General features: G+C 49.6%; 1 protein-coding gene across 4 annotated transcripts in view; it reads left to right on the top strand.

Annotated features, from left to right (window-relative positions):
- The window catches only part of SIPA1L3 (signal induced proliferation associated 1 like 3), a 251,978-nt gene that overhangs the window by 129,933 nt on the left and 105,716 nt on the right, over positions 1–16,329 (top strand). The window lies entirely within an intron of this gene.

The following is a 16,329-nucleotide window of genomic DNA, read 5'->3' as shown; positions in this document are numbered from 1 at the left end:
AAGCACTCCTGTAACCCCCAGATCAAGGAGAGAATCTTGCTGGCACCCCCAGGAGCCACCACTCTCAGGACTTGCCTGCTCACCGTGTCTTGCTTTTGAAGTTTGGTCACCTGTGTAAACAACTCTGCAGATCATGGCTCCATTTTGCCTGTTTTTGAACGTTACCATTATGGAATCATAACCCATTTTATGTCGTTCTCCATCCGGCTGCTTTTTTTTTTAAATCCCCCCTCAGGATCATGTCTGGGAGCTGCATGCTGGTTTTGATGTCAGTGCATTTCTGGTATGAAAGCTCGTTCACACTGATGTACAGACAAGTCTTACGAAGGCTCGCATTTGTGCATTTTGTTTGATGAGTATTAGAAGAAAAAATAATAACTTCAGCACTGTTATTATTAAGGCTTTAGTGAGTGAGTTGGTTGAAAGGACCATCTTAAGTAAATAATAGCACACGTGATATGTTTAGTAAATAATAGCACAGGTGGTCTGTCAAGTACATAAGCCCAGGTGGTCTGTTTGGTGTCAGTGAAGGTGCGTGACTTCGGGAAGTTTGGGAGCTTTAGGGTCCAAGACAGGATGATCGCTTGTATGCATACCACGGCTCCCCTCCCTGGGGTAACCAGCTACAGCTGGCGCACAGCCTTCCAGATTTCAGCTCCGTGTTGACCTAGGTAACTATATAGACATAAAATAGGTAGCTGGGATTTTTTTTAATACTAATTTTCTGTTTCGTTTGTTAAGAGTGTGTGCCATTCTTCTAAATTACTTCTTGAAGTTTCTGAGTTTGTTCTCCAATTAAAATAGCCCACTTCCTTTTAAGATTGCATTTCGGGGTGGAGCTGAGCCTGGATATATATACATGTATGTATATATGTATGTATGGTCTTGGGCTGCAGCTGTTGGGAACTTGGAATCTGGAAGGAACTTAACAGAGGGACCAGGCAGAGACTGCCAGCCTGGGGCACATCCCCCGTGGTGAATTAGCATGGGATTGTGACTCAGGGACCCGCCACGTGCAGGGCTGTGATGCGGCCATCAGTGTGTGCACATGTGTGAGAGAGACACACGCAGAACGAGGGCAGGGACGTGGGGAGACGGGGACAGGCACACAGAGGTGAAGCGGAGACACACAGGTGTGGGGGAGGGGTGCAGACGGACAGGGTCGAGGGCGCCAACTGGGACCAGCTCGAGGGCTAGCTGGCCAGCTGGCTGCTTGGTTAGTTGGTTATCTGGCTGAGTGACTGACTGGTTGCCCTGGTAGTTTGGGCTTGGGGTTTTCTCAGTGGACTCAGGAAACCCAGGACTCCGTGGGTGATGGGGGACTCGCCCTGATCTTGGAGCTGCTGTGGACCTGGAGACGGGCAGTTGACAGTGGCTGCAGAACATCTGGGTGTCTGACTCCCCACCCCCGTGAAGGTACTTTGAATGGAGCTGCTTTGTCTTCATTATTGGTGTGTGTGTGTGTAAATCCTGGCTGAGGATGTATGAGTGCCTTGGGGAGTGGGGCCTTACAGGGGTCATCTCGGGCTCCTCCAGCAGTCTGACAAGACAACACTGTTAATCCTCTCTGGTCTGTGTTGGGGGCAGGATTTGATCCCAGGAGATCTGACTCCAGAGCAAGAGCCTAACTTCTGCCACGAAATTACCGAGGAACAGAGGCCAGGTGTTTACTGAAGATCCACCATGTTCACAGCTTCGTACCTGCTTTTTAGAGATGACAGTAGTTACAATGGCCATAGAGTCACCCACCTGGGTTCAAGCCCCACCTTTGCCTTTTTCCTCACTGGGTGATCTCAGACAGGAAACTTGCCGCTCTGAGCCTCAGTGTTCCTTTCTGTAAAGTGGGGAAAACAGTAAGGCCCTCCCCCTGGGAGGCAGTGTGGATTGAGGAGGGCCAGGCGTGAGGCCAGTGCTTCTTAGCAGGGCCACCATTATTACATGTAGCTTAGGGGACTGGACCTTGGGAGCAGGCCTCCAGCCTGGGCTCCTGGCTCCATAAGAGCCAGATTTGGCTCCCTCTTTTGACAACTTATACTCATGTGCAGGGATCCCCCTGAGTGATCTCGGGGCAGACTCTGGAGTAGTGAGCCAGACCGAGATTCAGAACCCCGCTCCTCTGACAGTGGGCAAGTAATGTCCCCTCTCAGAACCTTGCCTTCCCCATTTTGAAGTGGAGGTACTGAGAACACTGCCTCCAAGAGTCGTTAGGAAATTTAAGTTCAGAGTTTTGTGACAAGTACTCTGTAGGGAGCCTGCACTCTGGATGGGGGAGGGGTGGTTACTGTTGGCAGCTGGGCACCACCCAGGAAATCAGGGCTCAGCTCTGTGTGTCCCCCTCACCCCCTCCCCGCCCTCTCACCATGGGGAGGCTTCCTGGTGTTCCTGGGGGGCTCCACTGCCCACCAACCACCCCCACCGCAGAGCCGTCCTCAGGTGAGGACAAGCGGAGCCCGGCCCCCCAGGAGCAGGCTGGAAAGAACAGGGCTTTAACAGATGTTCGTTGATGAGGATTCCCTGGCTCTGTTTAATCAAGATTGTCAAATATTGATTTAATCTCCAAGCCCAGCAGATGTGATCTTAGCAGTGGCAATTAGCTGGGATTAGTTAGCAAGTCGGGCTCCACGCTGACAAGACATCATCTTCCAAAGGCAGCCTGACCTGGCCACAGTAGTGAGCCCTGGGAGAGGGGGACACTGATATTTAACCAGCAGTCTGACCAGCAGCAGCCATGAGAGCAGACTCAGAAGCAGGGTCCTTGAAGCCCCTGTGGGCCCAGCATTGTCTGAAACAGTGATCGTGGGAACACTTGGGGTTCAAGGCAGCAGCCACTGACAGAAAAGCTTCAGTATCAAAATAAACACCACAGAGACTTCCCTGGCGGTCCAGTGGCTAAGACTCCACACTCTCAATGCAGGGGGCCCAGGTTTGATCCTTGGTCAGGGAACTAGATCCCACATGCCGCAACTAAGTCCCAGCACAGCCAAATAAATAAATGGACGACCACACAATGCTTGTGGCATGACACTGGATGTACAAGCGGGGTGATCCCTTGAGGGATGTCTGACTCCTGGAAAGGGGCTTGTGCCCCTGATTAAGTCTTCCCAGAAGGATCTCCCCTTGACCACAGAGGCCCCCAGCCCGGCTCTATCACTGTCCCCCACTCCTCGAGCCACGGCTGCAGTTCCTGGGTGGGCCTGGCACGTGTGCCCGGACTCCAGGAAGCATCCTTTTTTAATTGTGCATTTCAAAGTCTCATTTGAAGTGAGCAGGACTGCACCCAGAATTGGAACAAGATGCTCAATCCACATGTGCTTCAGGGAGGTAGTGACACCCTCAACCGACCCACCCGATCCCCCAGGGACTCAGCAGCAGGTGCCCTCCTGGCTCTGGGACCACCAGGAAGGAGGGGCTTGTTCAAGGTTGGCCAGCCATGGGCCGGCTTCTGAGCCCAGAGGAACCAGAGTTTATTCCAAGGCCACGTTTGGTCCTATTTGTTTGCTTGAGATATTATTATTACATAAATGAAAATGGTAATTTTTGTTGTTGTTTAGTCGCTCAGTCTGGCTCTTTTGTGACCCCATGAACTGCAGCCTGCCAGGCTCCTCTGTCCATGGAAGATCCCCGGCAAGAATGCTGGAATGGGTTACCATTTCCTCTTCCAGGGGATCTTCCCGACCCAGGAAATCAAACCCACGTCTCCTGCATTGACAGGTGAATTCTTTTCCACTGAGCCACCTACTAATATTTATATATCACTGTATGCCAGGGTTATTCTAAGTCTCTACGTTCATTAGTTCATAACGTCTCCAAGAGTTATGCCTTATTATTATCTCCATTTTACAGATGGGAAAACTGAGGTATCAGGCATCTAAGTCACCCGCCCAGGGTCTAACTAAGTGGTAGAGGTGGGAATTGAACCTGAGTGGTCTTTACTTCTAACCACTATGCTACTGCTGTCACATCAGGAAACATCTCTGATTTCTGGTAATAAGTAAGAAAAGCAACCATGGAGCTGTTAACTCATTTATTTAAAAAAAGATTCATCTCTGGGTATAAGCACTTATTCCAGTTTAAGCATTTTGGGTAAATGCTGTTTCCCTTTCTCTGGGGAATACATAAGCCCGAGATGGGTGCTGCTTTCTTCCCTCAGGGGGTCTAGGGGCAAGCATCCTGTCAGGTCACAGAGGAATCTCCACTTGGAAAGATGTGTATTTTTCAGACTCCGTGGCACTAGAGGCCAGGTGGTGGTTGTTCAGTCACTCAGTTATGTCCGACTCTGCAACCGAATGGACTTGCAGCACGCCAGGCTTCCCTGCCCATCACCATCTCCTGGAGCTTGCTCAAACTCATGTCCATTGAGTCCGTGATGCCATCCAACCATCTCACCCTCTCTCGGCCCCTTCTCCTCCCCTCAGTCTTTCCAGCATCAGGATCTTTTCCAGTGAGTCAGCTCTTCGCATCAGGTGACCAAAGGACTGAGGTGGGGACTTGTGCTCAATCCAGGGGACGGGGTGGCTCTTCCATTCTAACCACATCCATCAGGGTGTTTGTGGCGTGGCTTTCGCTCCGCCCATGTTTCCCTCTCCAGGCTCCACTTTTAAAACTGAAAACCTAACCCCAGCCTGAGTCGCCCCTCACCTGTGCAGTTGTGAGCATTTCCTTATAAACTCTCAGAGAAAGGTCTGGAAGAAGACATGCAAGACCCATTCTTTCTAGGATCTGGGTTTGAGACAGAGCCTCATAGGAGTCTTGAAGAGAGCCTTGAACTTGCATGCTTGTAAAAGTTCATATATAGCCAAGGAGAATATTTTGTTTTTTTAAGTTTTCCTTTATCTCCATTCCATTTTACTCCTTAGAAGTAACTGCTTAACAGTTTGACAGATGTCTTTCTAGACGCTTTCTTGTATATTTTATAGGATTTATGTACATACACACTCACACTAACAAAATCTGCCCCCCCTTCATTTAAACCTAATGGGCCTGGGGGGACTTCCCTGGTGGTCCAGTGGTGAAGAATCCAACCTCCAGTACAGGGGATGCAGGTTCAATCCCTGGTCCAGAAAGATCCCACATGCCATGTGCTACTGAGCCTGCACGCTGTACAGCCCGTGGACCACAATTAAGAGAGTTTGAGCACTGCAGCAAAGATGCAGTATGGCCAAGTAAAAAAACAAACTGTGCTTTCTAGCTGAGTGATATTGGGCAAGTTACTAAGCCTCTCTGGACTCAGTTGCATTGGCTTTATTTATTTATTTTTAATATTTATTTATTTGGCTGTGCCAGGTCTTAGCCGCAGCACTCAGCATTTTTGATCCTTGTTGCAGCATGTGGGATCCAGTTCCCTAACCAGGGATCAAACCCAGCCCAGCATTGGAAGCAAGGAGTCTTAGCCAGTGGACCACCAGGGAGGTCCATGCATTGTCTTTAAATGTCTTTAAAGGTCCCTCAGTCCCTCCCTCACAAGCCGGTCATGAGGAGGAAATGGGTGCATGTGTGTAAGCATTTCACCCGGGGCACAGTAAGCACTCCATAAGTAGGAGCCAAGCTCATTCACTTCAGGCTGTGGAGACGATTCCTTTACACGACACAGCGCCCCCTCACTGTTTATCACAGCAGTAGCACCTTCCCTGGAGTAAAGGCAGCCAGACACATTTAACCCATCATCTGCTCCTGGGCACTGGGGCTGTTCCAGCGCTCCTGTATCACAGCAGAGGGGCAGTGTGAGCGCGCCTGTGATTGAACCACCTTGAGCCTGTCTGTCAAGGTGCATTGGGGTGATCACCTCAGGGAGAAGTTCCTAGAAGGGGAATTGCTGGATTCAAATAAAGCAATATGAGGACTTCCCTGGTGGTCCAGGGGCTAACGTCCCGTGCTCCCAGTGCAGGGGGCCTGGGTTCATTCCCTGGCCAGGGAACTAGATCGGAAGTCACATGCTGCAGCTAAGAAGTCACGTGCTGCAGCCAACTAAATAAGTAAATATTAGAACAAAAAAGCAACAAACAATATGCACACCTAAAATTTCAGTGTGTAATTCCAATTTTCTTCCTATTCTTTCAAGAGGAGAAGACCATTAACCAATTTATATCATTAGAAGCAGGATGAGCCACTTGGGAACTCTGACCTTTCCGACTGAAATAGCTCTATATGGCTGCCTTTGCCCATGTGGGGCTGCCCTTAACTCCTAGGTAGGAACATGGACCCTTCCTGGATGCCCGGGAACGTTTAGTTAAAAACACCCATTCACGGGGCTCTTTGAGGTTAAATACTAAAGTACAGATTCTCAGCATGTGATACTGTGATATAGTAAGAAAAATATTTTGGTCTTCATTCAGGTTCCTGGCACAAGAGCTTCTAAAACCCTTGAGAGATGTGGGTGATACCATCTTTTTGTTATTCAAGATGAGCTCCTTTCAACCATTACTTGAGTTTATGCTGAAGGGGTGACTCTTGGTGGACCCCTGAATAGCTTCAGGGTTGCCAGAGGAACCAACCATGTGCTTAGAGGGTTGGGCCTATCAGCCCGCCCTCTGACCTCTGGGAAAGGGAGAGGGGCTGCAGGTTGAGTTAATCACCAGTGGCCAGTGATTCAATCAACCCTGCCTTGAGACGGAATCTCCATGAAACCCTGAAAAGGAGGGTTCAGAGAGCTTCTAGGTTGATGAGCTCATCCATGCCTTGGGAGGGCACCACACTCCAAACTCCATGGGAACAGAAGCTTCTGCACTTGGGACCTTTCTGGGCTTTGTCCTGTGTGTCTGACTGTTCATGTGTATCCTTTTTAATAAGCCAGTAATAGTAAGTCCTATTACTATATAATATAATAGATAACTAATAAGGACTGATTGTATAGCATTGGTGGCCCAGACAATAAAGAATCTGCCTGCAGTGCCGGAGACCTGAGTTCCATCCCTGAGTCGGGAAGGTCCCCTAGAGAAGGGAATGGCAACCCGCTCCAGTATTCTTGCCTGGAGAATCCCGTGGACAGAGGAGCCTGGTGGGCTACAGTCCATGGGGTCACAAAGAGTCGGACACGACTGAGCAACTAACACTATGCCACTGTATAGCGCAGGGAGCTCTGTTCAGCAGTCTGTAATAACCTAAATGGGAAAAGAACCTTTAAAAACAGGAAGTAGTGTTTCCCTGAGTTCTGTGAGCTGTTACCACACATGATGGAGCTTGAGGAAAGGCTCTTGGGAGCCCCTGATTTGTAGCCAAGTTGGACAGAAGTGTGGAGAACCTGGGGACCTGCTTTTTGCTGTCGGCGTCTGAGGTGGGGACAGTCTTATCGGACTAAGCCCTTCACCTTTGGGGTCTGTGCTAACTCCAGGTAGTTAGTCCGAGGACTGAGCTAAATTGCAGGACATCCAGTTGAAGAGTTGCTTGGTATGGAAAACCCACACATTTGGTGTCAGAACTGTTGAGAGTACATAATAGATCACAGTAGTGTATGGCTGTAGTCAAGGCCCTGCTCCTTGTTCTTTGGGCTGATGGAGCAGTCTCTGCCGTGATAACTTTCTAATGAGATTTCTGAGATTCCCATCCATCTCATTTCCTAGGGGAGCTCTGAAGTGGCCCTGCATTTGCTCAGATTTCCAATAAAGTGGGGAAAGATAAAGGAGAAAGCAGACAGACTCCTAATCTGAAATCTGCTGAGCTGTTGCTGACTTTCTAGAGCTTTGTCCTTATGAATTGATTCCGAAGATTCATGCGTCACTCATGTATTCATACAGCACACCCATGGGACCTGCTGTATCTTTTATTGAGAGTGGAGCAGGGAAGGTATGGGAGCCAGACTGTTGAGGTTTGCATCCCAGGTGCCCCACTTGCCAGCTTGCGACTTGGCTGTGTTACCCTTGCCTCATCTGTAACATGGGCATGCTGGGGTCCCTACTTAATAGGATAATGATAACACACAAGTTAATACACCCCATGAGGGTAGCTCCACATGTGATCCATCAGACTCATAGTATTAGCCTTATTGTTACAAACATCACCACCATATTATCCTTCCCCTCTTCCCAACCCACGTAGCAAGAACACATATGTTAGATTCCAGTCCACCACAGACTTGGGGCTGTTCAAGGCCTGAAGAGAAAAAAGATATTCAGAGGCTTAAAAATCCAGTGTGCTTGGGACTTCCCTGGTGGTCCAGTGTCTAAGATTCCACCTTCCCAATGCAGAGGGCCCAGGTTCCATCCCTGGTCAGGGAACTAGATTCCACGTGCCACAACTAAAACCCAGCACAGCCAAATAAATAAAATATATTTTTTAAAATCCAGTGGGCTAACTCTTGTAGGTGAGTGTGTATGCAGCCCAGAGCCCAGAGAGCTCAGCCAGGGGAGGACAGAGGTGAACCCTGCCAGGATTGTGGAAGAGCTGGCGGAAGGAAAGCACGTGGGCCAGCAACACTGGGGCTGAGGGGTGTGAACTAGGCTCCCTGGAGCGGCAGTCCTCCGAAATACCTCCTCCAGTCATCACCAGTGCGCTTCAGACCAGTACTGTGTGCGCTCAGTTGCTCAGTCATGTCTCTTTTCGACCCCATGGACTGTACCCCACCGGGCTTCTCTGTCCATGGCCTTTCTGAGGCAAGAATCCTGGGGTGGGTTGCCATTTCCTCCTCCAGAGGATCTTCCAACCCAGGGATCGAACCCGTGTCTCCTGAGTCTCCTGCACTGGCAGGCTGATTCTTTACCACTGAAGCCACCGGGGACACCCTCTTCAGACCAGTAATCGCCACCAAAGGTGATCCTCTCGGCAGCATCCAGCCCTGTGGACTCCCTGGTCCTCCCCAGACCACATCCCCCTCCAGGCCCCTCTGCGTCACACTTGCCCTCCTGCCCCTCGGCCTGAGCCCCCTGGGACCGATGTGCTCGCTCCCTCCCTCTGGCGTTTGCGGCCTCGCAAGGCTTGACGTCAGACCCTCCTCTCTTTGCTGTCTCCATTTCTCCCTCTGTTCTCAGCCCTGGCTGCGTATTGGAGTCAGCTGCAGAGCTCTTAAAAGACGCTCATGCCTGGGCCCCAACGCCAGTCAGGTGATTCAGACACTCTGAGGAAGGAATGGGAACACCTGTATTTTTACAAAGCTCCCCTGGTGCCTCTAATGGACAGCTGGGGGAGAGAACCATGGCTTCAGACAACCCCTTGTACGCGGCCTCTCCCAGCTTTCCTGCCTGGACACGTCAGCCTTGCTCATCAGTCCACCTGGAACACGACAGGCACCCTCTCTTAGTCCTGACCCCCATCAGAGGGCACTCCCTCTCTGATCCTTCAGGGCAGGACCTCCTCCCACCCCGTCACAGCATTGACTCCTGTATATGACTGACTACCCTTTGAAGTTCCCTTGTTTTCTGTCTTTGTTTACTCATTCTCTGGCTTCCTTCTACCAGATGTACATTCTTAAAAGAAGACATGGTCCATTCCCTATCTTCACTTCCTGCAACAGTAGCACATAATAGTAGATGCTTTAAAAAATTTATTGAATACCAGATTTGAAGTGTTTGTGGAATGAATGAGTTTTACATGCCTAGTAAATGTTGAATGAGTGAATGTTTTTTAAATTTGTATCTGATACTGAAATATAGTTGATTTAACAATGTTATGTTAGTTTCAGGTGTACAGCGAAGTGACTCACTTTTACAGGAACATGTATCTATTCTTTTACAAATTTTCCCATTTAGGTTATTACAGAGTATTGATCACAGAGTTCCCTGTGCCGTACAGTCGATCCTCATTGGTTATCTGTTTTAAATGCAGCAGTGTGTGCATGTCAGTCCCAAACTCCCTAACTCACTCTGCTCCCCACCTGTTCCCCCTCCTAACCATAACTTCATTTTCTAAGCCTGTGAGTAGGTTTCGGTATTGTGAATAAATTCATTTGTATCATGTTTTAGATTCCACTTCTAAGTCATTGTCTAACATACTTAGTATGATGATCTCCAGGTTCATCCGTGTTACGGCATTGGCCTTATTTCATCCTTTTTAGTGGCTGAGTAGTATTCCATCGTATGTATTAGCGTGTACCACATCCTCTTTATCCATTCTTCTGTCGATGGACATTTAGGTTGCGTCCACGTCTTGGCTATTGTGAACAGCCCTGCAGTGAACGTTGGAGTGCATGTATCCTTCTGAACCATGTTTTCCTCCAGGTATATGTCCAGGAATGGGTTAGCTGGATCATATGGTAATTCTATTTTTAGTTTCTTAAGGAACCTCCATACTGTTCTGCATAGTGGCTGCACCAATTTACATTCTCACCAACAGTGTAAGAGGATTCCCTTTTCTCCACAGTGAATAGTTTTTAGTGCTTTAAGCGTGTGGTAGATATTTGTTGTGTGAGTGAATGAATGAATAAGTTTTAAGAACTAACTAGTTCTTACTGGTCAAATGAATGACTTGTGTATGCCAGAAATGGCTGAATCACCAGTTGTTATATATGCTTTGTTGTTGTTTCGTCATGTAACTAAAATGTCCAAAGGTAGAATTGGGTTGGCTTCAGGTTCAGGCTTGATGTTGAGACTCACATAGTGACTGTAAGCCCCCAGATTGTCTGTAACCTCAGCCCCTTTCACAAACAGACTTCCCTGGTGGCTCAGATGGTAAAGTATCTGCCTACAATGCAGGAGACCTGGGTTTGAGCCCTAGGTAGGGAAGATCCCCTGGAGAAGGAAATAGCAACCCACTCCAGCACTGTTGCCTTGAAAATCCCATGGATGGAGGAACCTGGTAGGCTACAGTCCATGGGGTCACAAAGAGTCGGACACGACTGAGTGACTTTACTTTCTTTCACTTTTCACAAACAATTCTCCCCTCATGATCACAAGAGGCTGCAATGATTCCATCCTTCACATCCTCTCCTACTTCGGGTAAGAAGGGAAAGCACACTCTTCAGCCCCGGCACTTCTAGCAAAGCCATCACTGAGTCTGTGGTTCTGATTGGGTCACATGATTTGTTCCTGACCTCAAGAAGAAGCCCTTCTCTAGCCCATGGGATAGAGATTAGAGGAGGCAGATTCTCAAAGGGAAATCTGGGCTGTTGTTAGAAAAAGAAGTCGTGGAGCAAACTACAAATGTCTTAACACTGGAGGACTTGTGTTTTTCCCTTCTGCTCTGCCCTGTGAGGTTCTGGTAGACACTGTGGCCCTGCAGAGCAGGGCCCTTCAGAGCCAAGCTGGGGCCATGATGCCAGCCTGTTAGTCTGCTGTTCTAGCCTCCAGGCTTTGGGGGCCTGATAAAGAAGTGTCTTCTCAGCTCCAAGTTAGTTCCCCAGCATCTCACAAGTTATACCATAAGTTGCCTGCTCTTCTGACAGACCCTGATGTCTTCAGGGAACCAGTGTGGCCAGCCCCAGATACAAGTCCTCCCTGGCCCAAAGGCAGTCAGAAATGGTCACAGATATTGCTTTACCAGCTTCTCTGGCAGATAGAGTGGCCATAGTGACCACATTCTGGCCAATGAGACATAAAAGGAAGTCTGTGGAGGTAGGGGCACTGTTCTGGCAAATGTCCTCATTCCTGATTAGAGCAGATAGGTAAGAAGAATGCTCTTACATCATCTTTTCTTTGGCCCTTGCCAATAGTGCAGCAAGAAGCATGACTGTAGCCGCCAGCTTGTGACCATGAGGCCGCAGTCAAAGATGCAAGCCAGCTGCGCACTGCAGGACAACGGTGGGGGAGAAGGAGAAAGCACCTGACATCATTCACCTGGCCCAAGCCTGGAGCTGCCATATCTGGCCTCCTTCTTCCATGAGATTATGAAATGTCTTCATTGCCCAAGACACCATTGGGCGATACCATTACTTGCAGCCAAATGCCTCCCATTGTCGCTTGCTTCTCCTTGTGCCACTGCCTAAACCCCATTTGATCTCCTCTGCCACTCATGGCTGCCTTTGCTCACAGCACCGCGTATTCATCAAGGTCCTCGGATGACAGCAGCAGAAGCCTGACTTGATAGTCTTGGGCAGAAGCAGATTTATCAGTGCCTCATAGAATCAAAAGGGGGAAAAAAAAGAATCAAAAGGGGGCCAGAGGGCCCATCGTAGAAAGCAGGCCAGGAGCCAAGCAACCCTGGAAGAAACCCAGGGACTTCCCTGGTGGTCCAGGGGCAAGACTCCATGCTGCCAGTGCCAGGGGCCTGGGTTTAAATTCCTGGTCAGGGAACTAGATCCCACATGCTGTAACTAAAAGCTGCTGCGTGCCACAGTGAAGAGTGAAGATCCTGTGGGCCACAGGTAAGACTTGGCACAGCCAAGTAAACAAGCACATATTTTTAAAAAAGAAAGAACCCAAGCGTCCCTTGCAAGTCACATGTAGGAAAAGCCAGATCCATATTCCCTGTCACTGCAGGACACCCTCAGCCTTTCATGCTCTGCTGAGGTCCTCTACCCACCCCACCCCACCCCACCCCACCCACCCCCCGTGCACTTCTGTCTGGGGGCGGGGGAAGAGCTCCTGCCAAAGAGACAGGAAAGAATGGTGATAATAGCAGGGACCCTGAGCTAGAGGGTATTATTCCCAGTTTACAGATTAAAACTGAGTTGCGGTTTCAGTGACTAGTCCACGGCACAGCAGTGTCTGAACCCAGGCAGGCTGGCTCTCATATTGTGAGCATCTCCATCAGGATGATCAGAGGGCTTTTAGGCAGAGGAAGTTCGACAGAGGCAGCTGGAAAGGGACCCGTGTGTACTGGTCCCTGAGCCCCAGGGAGGCTGCGGGTATCACACACTCAGTCTGGGAATGTCACGGGGACACGCAGTGGCACCTGCTCTGGGAGGGATTTGTGCAGAGAGACTGGGGCCTCAAGAACATCTGTGTGTTTTCACAGAGCAAAGCGAATTGGGGGTTTCTGACTGAGCGGGAACAAAATGCTGTCAGCAAAGCCCATCTGTCAGAGGTGTTTGCATAAGCAAGTCAGGGTTGCTTCGTGGCCACTGTTTTTTTTCCCAACCAGCCCAAACAGGGCCTCTGAAGACTGATCCTCTGAACCCTGCCAGGCTGAACCCAGGACACAGCCAAGCTGCTGAGTGCTGCCGGCCTGGACCCCTAGCCTGGCCTGGGACCTGGGGCCCAGCAGAGTATGGGGCTGCCTTCAAGCCCTCATTGCGGGCAAAGCTGAAGACCAGTCACATAAAGTCACAAACCAGCATCCTCTGCTCGAATCTGGCCCACATGCTGCCTTTGTCAGCCCTCCTGGTGATGTGTGTTGTAATACTGTTGAGAGGTGTTCTGTTGACGAGAAATACATGCAAGTAATCCAAACAGTCGCCAACGGTGTGGAGGGAAAAATAAGGCTCCTTCCCACCCCTTCTTCAAAAACACAGATCCTGGTGATACATGGGCTCCCCGGGTGGCACAGTGGTAAAGAATCCACCTGCCAACGCAGGAGACGGGGGTTCGATTTCTGGGTCAGGAAGATACCCTGGAGAAGGAAATGGCAACCCACTCTGGTGTGCTTGCCTGGGAAATCCCATGGACAGAGGAGCCTGGTGGGCTACAGTCCATGGGGTCACAAAGAGTCAGACATGACTGAGCATGGGGATACACAGTAGCTCACATTCTTTTGGGGAGGAAGACGAGGGATAAATCAGAGAAATAAGTACTAAGGAAAATACACAAAGCAGGGGAGGGAGGGGATTGGGAGTGGAGGGAAAATATACCCAATTTCCCTCCCCAGAGGCAATCACCATGAGCAGTTTCTTGAAAATCCTTTTAGAGGTCATCTCTGCATATAAATTTGTTGCTGTGATAGCTGCTGATTTTGTTTTTTCAAACTGGGAGATGTTGCATACAGTTCCAGACTTCCAGTTTGTCTTGAAAAACCCCATGATCAGGCATTCACATTCCTGCAAGGCTCAGTTGCAGGAGCTGAGACCCACCTGCCTCTTCAGAAGACACTTCTGCTGGCCAGGTCATCACAGCTTCACCTGGCCTCCATCTCTCTTAACCAGCCAAGCCCTGGGGACTTTCCACTTTCTTGCCCCTTCTCCACCCCCTCCCCTGTGTGCCTCCCTGCAGCTTCTTCAGGAATGCTCTTGTGCTCTTGGGGAACCGGGAAGAGAGTCCCCTTTTACTCCCCACCTCACATCTCTCCCCTCACCTAGTTCTCATTTTCTCAGAGGTTACAGGCTCCCCTCAGGAGTCTTCCCAGGTGGAGCAGTGGTAAAGAACCCGCCAGTCAATGCAGGTTCGATCCCTGGGTTGGGAAGATCCCCTAGAGGAGGGCATGACAACCCACTCTAGTAGTCTTGCCTGGAGAATTCCATGGACAGAGGAGCCTGGCGGACTACAGTCTATGGGGGTCATCAAGAGTCGGACACAACTGGAGCGACGTAGCACACATAGGCTTTCCTCACTGTTTTGCTCCATGAATCTGCTTCATGCTTCCCGCTCGCTCCCTCTCTGCCAGCTAACTCCATACGTCTGGGCAGGAGTTGTGAAATGCTTCCTGCACGTGTGTGTGCATGTGTGTGCACACACACACGCATACTCTCACACAGGAGGCCTTCGACTTCCTTCCTGAGAAAGCATGCACAGTCACCGACCACAGTGGCTGTGTCCAGCTCCACATTCTAAGGGACAGAAAAGTTGCGGTCCCCTTGAGTCAGATGCTGACCCAGCACTCTGCCGCCCTGTAGAGAATCAGTTTGGTTGGCAGGAGCAAAGGGCACAGCTGCTGGGCCAAGCAGGAGGTTTTGTCGAAGGCCATGATCCACTTTCCCCTTCCTTCCCTACTGAGGGTTTCATCTTCCAGCAGCTCAAAGTGGAAACAAACGGAAGTGATCCTGCAGAGGACTTTATGTTGCTGGGCAGAAGAAGGATGAATTTCCCTTCCCCAGAGGTCTGCAAGTCAGGATGCATATACACATCAAGTTAGATAGAAGCTCTCTGTTCACTCGTTCATCCACTAAAAGAGTGAATGAGGGTCCCGGACACTGTTCTAGGAACTGGGGCTACATCAGTGAACAACAGAGATACCCCTGTCATTCTGAAACGGATCATTTAGTGGTGGAAATGGTCAGTAAATAGATAATAAGCAAAGTAATTTCAGCTAGTGGTAACTGCTAAGGAAAAAGAAGAAAGAGTGACAGAGAAAGGCTTTGAGGGTGGTTTTGGAAGGCTTCATTAAAGAGCAAATGTCAAGTGAGGGAACCAGCCTGGTGAAAAACCGAGAAAGGATTCCCCACGTATCCCGGATGGGGCTGGATATGTTAGAAGAACAGACAAGAAGACCAGTGTGATGGGATCTTAGGGCTAGGGAGAGGCATCAGAGAGGCTGGCCAGTCCTGTGGGGCTGGTGAGCCAACAGGAGCAATTTAGATTTTATTCTAATAAATTAGAAGCTACTGGGGAGATCTCAGTGAAGAAGGGATGGGAATTGATCTACTGGCTCTCATAGTAATCACGTAGATTTCCAGAGACAGTCCCTTCGCAAAATCTGCCAGTGCTCATGTGATTCCTTTCTGGCGGGTGAATGGTCAGGTGGACTGGAAAACAGACAACAGTGCAGCCCCTGCATACAGCCACCAGTAGTCAGGACTCGTGGCAGAGGCGCCGCAGGGGAACATGTTTGGACACTACAGAGAATAGCCAGCCAGATCCTGAAAGTGGGAAACTCTCTGAGACAAGTGACCCTAATCCTTCCAGAAGTAAACATCATCAAGATGGGGAGGCGCAGGTGTAGAGTAGCAGAGACCTGAGAAATATAATCTGCCAGAGCAGAGCAAAGATATTGTTTGGATCCTGATTTGAGCAAACCACCTCTCAAAAGACACTTCTGAGACGATGGGGGCGGGGCGGGGGGGAATGTAATTCAGTTGGGGTATCACATCACCTTAAAGAATTCTTATTTATCTAGATGGGTGTGATAAAGGTGAAAGTGAAAAAGTGAAAGCGTTAGCGCTCAGTCATGTACAACTCTTTGCAGGCCTATGGACTGTAGCCTGCCGGGCTCCTCTGTCCATGGGATTTCGCAGGCAAGAGTATTGGAGTGGATAGCCATTCCCTTCTCCAGGGGATCTTCCCAACTCAGTGATCAAACCCAGTTCTCCTGCATTAAAGGCAGATTCTTTACCGTCTGAGCTACCAGAGAAGCCCCTATGATAAAGGTATTGTTTTTTTTTTTGGAGGCCTTATCACCTAGAGATACAAGCTAAAGTATTTATAGGCGACATGGCCTGATGTCTGGGATTTACTCTAAAATATCCTGTCAAAGGGCTTCCCTGGTAGCTCAGTGGTAAAGAATTCACCTGCCAATGCAGGAGACTCAGGTTCAATCCCTGGGTTGGGAAGATCCTCTGGAAGGAAATGGCAACCCAATCCAGTATTGTTGACTGGG

This window comes from Oryx dammah, unplaced genomic scaffold (genome assembly GCF_014754425.2).
Source record: "Oryx dammah isolate SB20612 unplaced genomic scaffold, SCBI_Odam_1.1 HiC_scaffold_13, whole genome shotgun sequence".
Classification (NCBI taxonomy): Eukaryota; Metazoa; Chordata; class Mammalia; order Artiodactyla; family Bovidae; genus Oryx; species Oryx dammah.
Note: the sequence above shows the minus strand (reverse complement) of the source record. Positions and strands in the feature narration are given on the sequence as shown.